The sequence below is a fragment of the Cucurbita maxima genome, unplaced genomic scaffold (assembly GCF_002738345.1).
Source record: "Cucurbita maxima cultivar Rimu unplaced genomic scaffold, Cmax_1.0 Cma_Scf00063, whole genome shotgun sequence".
Taxonomy (NCBI): domain Eukaryota; kingdom Viridiplantae; phylum Streptophyta; class Magnoliopsida; order Cucurbitales; family Cucurbitaceae; genus Cucurbita; species Cucurbita maxima.
Genome location: NW_019272079.1, coordinates 282,480 through 291,302, shown reverse-complemented (window position 1 = coordinate 291,302; position 8,823 = coordinate 282,480). Strand labels below are relative to the sequence as shown.

General features: G+C 37.8%; 1 non-coding gene across 1 annotated transcript; it reads right to left on the bottom strand.

Annotated features, from left to right (window-relative positions):
• Positions 1–4,534: 4,534 nt before the first annotated feature.
• Positions 4,535–4,674, bottom strand: LOC111472067. The gene has a single exon (XR_002715328.1). It is a non-coding gene; the product is annotated as a small nucleolar RNA Z247 (small nucleolar RNA).
• Between the last annotated feature and the right edge of the window lie 4,149 nt (positions 4,675–8,823).

Here is an 8,823-nt window from a genome sequence, read left to right as displayed (position 1 = left end):
TATAGAAGCGGCGGATGAAAATACTACAGAGGAAAATATTTCATCTGGCTCTTTGGCTGAAGCAAGCTCTCCTAGCTTAAATAAGGCGAGGAATAGGAGACCACCAGTTTGGATGAGAGACTATGCAATAGGAGAAGATTTTTGTGAAGAAGATGATGAAGCTAACTCGGTCATGTTTACCACTACTGATCCTGTAAACTTTGTAAGAAGACGCATTGATTTAAATGCGAATTGAAGAGAGAAATGGAGGCAAACTATGGATCTGGAAATGGAAGCAATAAACAAAAATGACACATGGGAATTGATGAAGTTACCTGAGGGTGAAAAGAAGGTTGGAGTAAAATGGAAAGAGGACTACTAGAAGTCTTTTATGAGGTCGAAGATATAAACTGATTACTATTTGTGTTCAGTTTAAGGGAGAAATTGTTAGGTTTAGATTTGTTTTAGTTATTTGGATTAGATTTTATTTAGCCATACCAAATTTAGTCCTACTGGAATTTGTTCCTAACATTTGGTATCAGAGTCATGCCCTAAACTAGCCAACAGGATCAAGATCCAAGTTTTAAGGACAAGAACCAAGAACTAAGAACCATAGTACTAAGACTCTTCAATCAGAACCAAGGTTTCAGAATCCAAGGACCTAAGTCCTTAGGATAGACCATGATAAGAACCCACAAGTCAAGAACAAGAACTAGAGGTTTTAAATACTTACAACAACAACGAGAATAAGAAAAGAAAGAGTATGGTACCCAAGCATATGAAGGACATGATTAAGAGCCTACAAGTAGGCTACCTACTGAGTCTTTGTACTCATTCCTTATTTTTCATATTTTTTTAGGTAATAAGTCGAGGTCGGGAGAGGACTCTAGAGTAGGTGCCATAGACAACCCTCACCCATCGTCTTTTGTTTAAAAATGTTTTGTGTCCGTTCCTTATTTTGTGTTTTAACTACTTATGTATGAACACTATTTTGTCATATAATATAAATATAATGTATATTATGTTTTAAATTCTGTTTGTTTTATTCTGCGAAAAATTTACTCGTCTTTTTGGAGTTATCGAGTCAGCCCGATCCTTACATTAAATTAAATTAAATTTTAATTTGTAATTGTGGACCTCCTTAAAATTAAATTTTAGAGACTAATGTTAAGTTAGCAAGGGTAATAGCTTTAGTCTAGGCCAATTAAGTAAGTGGCCCTACCATCAATTTGGTTATAATTGTATGCTAAATGATGACACGTGCAAGTGGCTTCACATGTGTCATATGCTTGTATATGCAAATTATTATGAAATGATATGTGTATGAGATGATATGTGAATATTATGTTGTATGTGATGAATTGATATGTTTAAGATATGATATGTTTGAAAGCATGTTTGAGTTATATTATGTGACTGTTATGATATGTGCATGATGTGAATTGATAGGTTTGAAGGGATGATAAAAGACATATGTGCAACATGAATGATATGTGATATGGACTGCTATGTCAAGGACGATTATGTATCCCAGCAGTGGAAGAATTATGATATGACATACTGACGGAAGAACACCACTCACAATTCTCTATATCTTCAGGCAAAAGCATTTCACCACCATCCAATAACAACTTCTCACTAGGAAGCATAGGTGTGGGCACACCTTTGGACGTGAACATATTGGTTCTGGACAATAAATCTTGAATGTATTTATGTTGTGTCAGAATAAGTTCATTGGAAGTATGACGGACCTCAATCCCAAGAAAATAACTCAAAATGCCAAGATCCTTGACGGAAAAATCATCTTGAAGCTGTGTAAGAAGTTTCTCAGTAGCCGTAGAAGATGAGCTGATAATAATAATGTCATCAACGTAGATGAGGATATACATCTGAATGCCCATCTTGTTAAAAATGAAAAGAGAAACATCAGCCTTTGAAGGTGTAAAATCCAGCTGTATAGTTTGGAGCTAAGGCGAGAAAACCATGCACGCGGAGCTTGTTTAAGACCATAAAACGACTTATCCAGCTTGCAGAGATAACTAGGGTGTTGAGAATCCACGAATCCAGGGGCAGTTTCATATAAACATCTTCATTAAGAAAGTCATGAAGAAAAACATTTTGAATATCAATATGCCGAATAGCTCAACCATGAGAAATAGCAAGAGATAATAAGAGCCGAATGGTAGTGGGCTTAACAATTAGACTAAAAGTATCATCATAATCAACGCCATACTGTTGTTTAAAACCTTTAGCAACCAGGCGTGCTTTGTAGCGATCAATAGAGCCATCTGGCTTTTGCTTGAGTTTGAAAACCCATTTGCATTCAATAACGTTAAGACCAGCACAAGGAGGAATTAAGTGACATGTCTTATTTTTTTGAAGTGCCTGAAATTCATCATTCATTGCCCGACGCCAGAGGGGATGCTTCATAGCAGTAATATGTGAAGTAGGTTCAAAGGCAGAAGACCGAACTACAAAATATGTTATTGTTCCATTTGTATGCACCTTGGGTTTCTTGATATTGTGCTTCAATCGAGTACCATACTGATGAGTAGTAGGTGCAGGATCCACATTTGAGGGGACAGCCGTATCAGCCGTTGCAAGAGGAACAACCGATGCTACAGCAGTTGGTTGACCATCGGTCGAGGATTCGATCGGGCATTATGCAATATCATTTGCTGGAAGAGGAGCTGAGGCCTCAATCATTGGTGAAACAGCCAACGCCGATTCGCATGGCAGCGACGTGGAGTATTGCTGCGGCAATTTCGAAGCTGATGTAGACACCAAATTTTCTGTATCCAAAGAGTTAGTAGGCACATACATATGCATGGGATCATTCTCCAAATTAGTACTACTATTGCCCAAATGCAAGGCACACAAATCAGGGGCATTATGTGTCGACTGCATGATTGGGGAAGAATTAGGTGGAGCTCTCTTGAATGGAAAAACATTTTCATCAAATATGGCGTCTCTAGACATATAGACACGATCAGAATCGGTGTCAAGACACTTATACCCTTTATGTAAAGAACTGTAGCCTAGAAAGACACATTCCTTTGATCGAAAAGAGAGCTTTTGTTTGTTATAAGGACGAAGATGAGGCCAACAAGCACACCCAAATTTTTTTAATAAGGAGTAATTTGGTAGGGTATGAAAAAGATGCTCTAAGGAGCATTTGTTATCGATGACACGAGTAGGAAGACGATTGATGAGATATGTGGCTGTAAGAAACGCGTCGTCCCAAAATTTAATAGGTACATGAGCATGAGCTAGAAGGGCAAGGCCAGTTTCAACAATATGACGGTGCTTGCTTTCAGCAGACCCATTTTGTTGATGTGTGTGAGGGCACAAAACACGATGAGCAATTCCAAGGGAACGAAAACATGTGTTATGAATTTTCAGATATTCCCCACCCCAATCAGATTGGACCCACTTGATTTTAGTATCTAGGAGGCGCTCAACATGAGCTTGGAATTGCAAAAATATACAAGGAGTTTCTGTATGATCATGCATCAAATAGATCCACGAAAATTTACTGAAATCATCAATGAAGCTAATATAATATTTAAAACCCCCAACAGATGGAGGTGCAGGGCCCCAAACATCCGAAAAAATAAGTTCCAAAGGTGACGAAGACCTATGGGAAGAACTAGTATATGGTAACTAATGACTTTTTGCTAACTGACACACATTACAAATTGACAAAGATGACTCACTAGCACACGAAATATTATTGAGACGCAAAATTGATTTTACTACTTGAGATGAAGGATGTCCAAGACATGCATGCCATTGGGCATGAGTAGTAGATCTGCTCACCAAGGCGTACTTGAGATCATCAACATCGGATGGCTTCATAGGATAAAGACCAGATTCACACCTCCCATCTAGGAGACTTTTCCTCGACCGTCGATCCTTAATAGAAAAATGCCAAGGATGGAATTCAAAAAATACGTCGTCATCTCGAGAAAATTTATGGATGGAAAGATGTTTGGAAATTTCAGGCACATGCAAAATATTACGCAATGCAAGAAGACGAGTAGCAGTATTAATTAGAGAATGACCAGTATGCAAAACACACAAACCTGCTCCATTGCCGACTTTAACTTGTTTACCTCTATGATAGTGTTCACGCACAGCGAGACGATCCAGGTCATTGGTGATATGATCCGTAGCGCCTGTGTCGCTGTACCAATTTGGGTCAATCTTGTAAGAGGAAGTAGCCGCCAGTGTTGTAGGAGGAGTAGAAGAAGGTTCATCTTGATAGAACTCATCCATCCTATGCCAGCAGTGGATAGCAGTATGCCCCACTTTGCCGCAGATTTGGCAGGAAGGACGAGCAGAAGGGCCACGACGATCACCAGCAGGATGAGAGGGTGCATAACCTTGAGAACGACCACGACCACGATCCCTACGCCCACGATTCTTCTGCTGACCTCTACGACCAGCATAATTGGCAGAAGATTCAAGATGTAATTGAAGTTCAACACGACCAATATAATTGGCAGAAGATCCCGGATTTAACTGAAGTTCAGCCTGGTGTTGTAGTTGGCGAGCTTCAAACGTCATTAGATGTGCAAACACATCATCAAGCGTGAGGGCTTCACTCTTGGTAGTTATTGAGGTGATGAAGGGATCATAGTCAGGGCCAAGACCAGCGAGAAGATACGCGATCACATCATCATCCTGTAAGGCAGAGCCGGCGGCGGCCAGCTCGGTGGCCAGCCCTTTGATCTTGCAAAAAAAATTTGCAGCAGATTGATCTTGTTTCTTGGACGTGGCGAGCTCAACAGGAATCTGAATAGTGCGAGCACGAGTTGACGACAAAAACTTCCGCTGCAGGGTATCCCACGCCTCCTTGGACGTAGTAGCGGCAACTACATCGTGAAGAATCTCCTCAGACATGGAGGAGAGAAGGCCGCTAAGGACCTGTTGATCCTGATCATACCACTGATTATAGGCCGGATTAGAGACTAGCTCAGCACCAGCAGCAGTTGAGGAAGGGACCAGCTTGGCAGGTGCGGCATTGGTGCCATTGAGGTAGCCCATAAACTTCGTACTCCGTAGGTAGGGGAGGAGCTGGGCGCGCCATATGATGAAGTTGTTTTTGGTTAGACGAATTGTGACAACATGGTGTAGAGGGATTGGGCCAAAGGTCGCCATGGTAGTTGAGACGGTGTTGGAGATGGTGGATGAAGAGGAGGAAGAAGATATGGTAGACATTTAAAAAATAAACCTTGGCTCTGATACCATGTTAGGTTGAATGACACAATGACCTCACCTAGGGTCACGACCTCATATATTTATAGATGTGTATAATGAAGATTATACACATCTAGGGTCACGACCTCATGTTAGGTTGAATGGCACAATGACCTCACCTAGGGTCACGACCTCATGTATTTATAGATGTGTATAATGAAGATTACATTCTAAATCATAGATTTAGAAACAAACCATGAAATCATAGATTTGGTAACAAACAAGTAAATCATAGATTTGGTAACAAACCAGTAAATCATTTGGTAACAAACCAGCAAATCATAGATTTGGTAACAAACTATTAAACGACTAGATTATCCTATTCTACTTTTAACATTTTATCTTTGAAAAATATGAAAGAATAAAAATTAAAACAGGGCACGAATGATATTTTCTTGAATCTTTGTTTTTCTCGTGTGAATGTATAAAAAAGAAAATCTTATATATTTTTAGATATAATGTAAGATTACGTGTTCACCCATTGTATCCAACCATTAATATGTAATTTATTACTAAAACGGAAAAATATAGCTACAAAATGGTTGTAGTACACTAGTCTTAGTTGTTTGACTAAACAATGTAACCATTATTCAAACTAAAGAATTTGATTCCAAACTATCTCCTAACAGAGGAATGCTCCATTAGTCTTTATGGTATGATTCGACTATATTAATTTTAATAGCGTTTAGCAACAAATATAGATATCAAGCTCCAAAGTATTTATGAGCATAGTAAATTTATTGAAACTATCTATTAAAGGTGTTTCAAAATGAGTTGTGGAGAAAAGTTGTTTTCCATTCTAGTTCCAATTAAGGATGTCAATAAATACGAAGTGGAAGATGCCGAAAGGTTTGCAGTTTTAGAGAATAACAAGAATGGTGGACATCATTTCATTTACAAGCGTGTGGTGAACGGTCTGTTTGGTCTGATCAATGAAGGTGGAAAGAGACCTTTTATTATTGTGATAGAATTTATAAATGACGGTTGTATTTCTTGGTCATATATTGCAAAGATGAAGAGCTTTGTGAGTATCTTTTTAGACCCCGTTCTCATATCCTTTGATGATGTCCTCAAGGATTTCATCCAACATTAGACTCCTCTCTCTATTTACACCAAGTCCCTCTCTCTATATACACGAGGTCTTTACGGTCTCTTAACTATGAAATGGCATAGGCCACAATAAAATAATCACATATTTATCTACAACTCTTAATTATGCATATTAAGGTACTACCGAACTTCCTTATCGCTTACGACGATTATAAGTAAAAATGACTAATTTATTATAAAGATCATAAGAATTCACAACAACAAAGATCATAAGAAAAGTAGGTAAGACAATTTCAATAATTATATAAATAAAAAATAATATTAAAGAAAAATGGTAAACATAAATGGTACAAATATTGTAACAGCCCAAGCCTATGGCTAGAAAATATTGTCGCTTTTCCTTTCGAGATTTCCCTCAAGGTTTTTAAAATACGTCTATAAAACTCTTAGACTCCCGAATTTGGAGTATCCTACTTTCACGCAATTCACAAGGTTAAACAAGCAATCGATATTTCATGATCAAGGGTGTAGTACTATTTGTAGTAGCGGTTCTTATATATCGTATTAACAATCGAAAGATGGTCGAAAGAAAAAATCTCTACTTGACAGGGTTTCTTCCTATACCTATGAATTTCATTGGACCCAGAAATGATACATTGGAAGAATCTTTTGGCTCTTCCAATATCAATAGGTTGATTGTTTCGCTTACTAGCACACTGCCTTGTGTCCACCCACCTTTGAGGCTTAGTCTCCTCGCTGACACATCGCCTAGTGTCTGACTCTGATACTATTTGTAATGGCCCAAGCCCACTGCTATTAGATATTGTCCTGTTTGTGTTTTTTCCTTTTTTAAAAAGTGTATGCTAGGAAGAGGTTTTTACACTCTTATGAAGTGAACGAGTGTCAGTGAGGATGCTGGGTCTCGAAGGGGATGGATTGTGAGATCCTACATCGGTTGGGGAGGAGACGAAACATTTTTTGTAAGGGTGTGGAAACCTCTCCCTAACAAATACGTTTTAAAACCATTGAGGAAAAATACGAACTAGAAAACTCAAAAAGTACAATATTTTTAGCAGTGAACTTGTTACAAGACTTAAACAGTTACAAATATTCTAATGCTCTTTTGGAATAAATTTGTTTGCACTCAATCTCTTCTTCCCACTACTCTCCCTAACAAATGCATCTCAGAGTGATCATCTTCACTAGGGGTTGCGAATTAAGATGTTGTAACGATTCTAGATTTCTATTAACCTAAAGTTGCTACCGTCGTCATACTCTATGTTTTTATGGGGAAATACACCTTTTAAACTTCATCTAAAAAACATAACTTTGACTTAAAATATTGTCATGGTCTTACGTATTCGAAAACAATATTCAAAGTAAGATAAGAACAATAATAAACAAATAAAGTAAAACATAAAATGCAAGACGCCTTATACTAACCTAAGTCTAAGATATTAAAATGCTACTAGCCTGTGCACTAACATGGTCTCTGATTACGATGTGGTCGTCAACCGTACATGGGTGTTTTGCCTTTAGCTTTAATAGAAGTAGCTCACGTGTAACACCCTAGAAATAAAGGAGTTACCGATATGTCATTCTGTTCAAAATCAAAACCTCCACAATCAACTCCTACAACAACAACAACAACAACAAAAAAAAAAAAAAAAAAAAGCCTTCGAATCTTGAATCCGAGTCAGTGAGTCTCCTCCAAAATTGGGCACTATCTATGATCATCAAATTCAATGGTCAGCATTCAAATTGGAAGTCGGTAGCTTGCTGATCGGAGAGAATATTTTCGACGAATTATTCAGAAAATTCAATATCCAAATTATGAAGATTTTGGAAGTTTCAACGTTGGTGGAAGCTTTCCCTCTAAAGTTTGAAGTTGGAACAATAGTTTGGAACAAGAATCGAGGAAGGTCGAGCTCTCAATCGTAGGCAATAAAAATTTAGATTTTGGGTTTCCTACTCTCAAATTTCTTCCAAATTCGAGAGAAATTATCCACAATTTTCCTTCAAACTTGTTCCTATATTTTCTAAACAAGATTACCCACAAGTTCTATGAATAAATGTATGCGGAAAGTGCCTAGAAACAATTCCCCCAATCCAATCCGCCCATGAAGAGCTTCAAAGAAAACTTGAAAATCAAATCCGAAGATACACGATAATTCATCGAGTAAGAACATTCCCAATCATTTTCTGCACCTCCAATGAATGTTTCCATAGAAGAACATGAAGAGAAATAACCTAGGGAATGTACCCAATTGAAGGAAATCAGTTTCAGGCTTAAATTGAGGGTAAGTTTTGAATTCCTATCTACTGTCTTTTTCCTTCAAATTGAGGATTCCTTTAAACTTTAGAGGAAGTTGTTTGATAGAGTTGTATCAAACAACGTATAATTTTTTATGAAGGCTCAACCTGTAAGATGATATTGGTGGTTAATTACTCGGGACAAAAAACGTATAATCTTTTCACAAAATTATATTTATCACATCATCATATTGTTGAATGAAAGTCCTACATAGACTA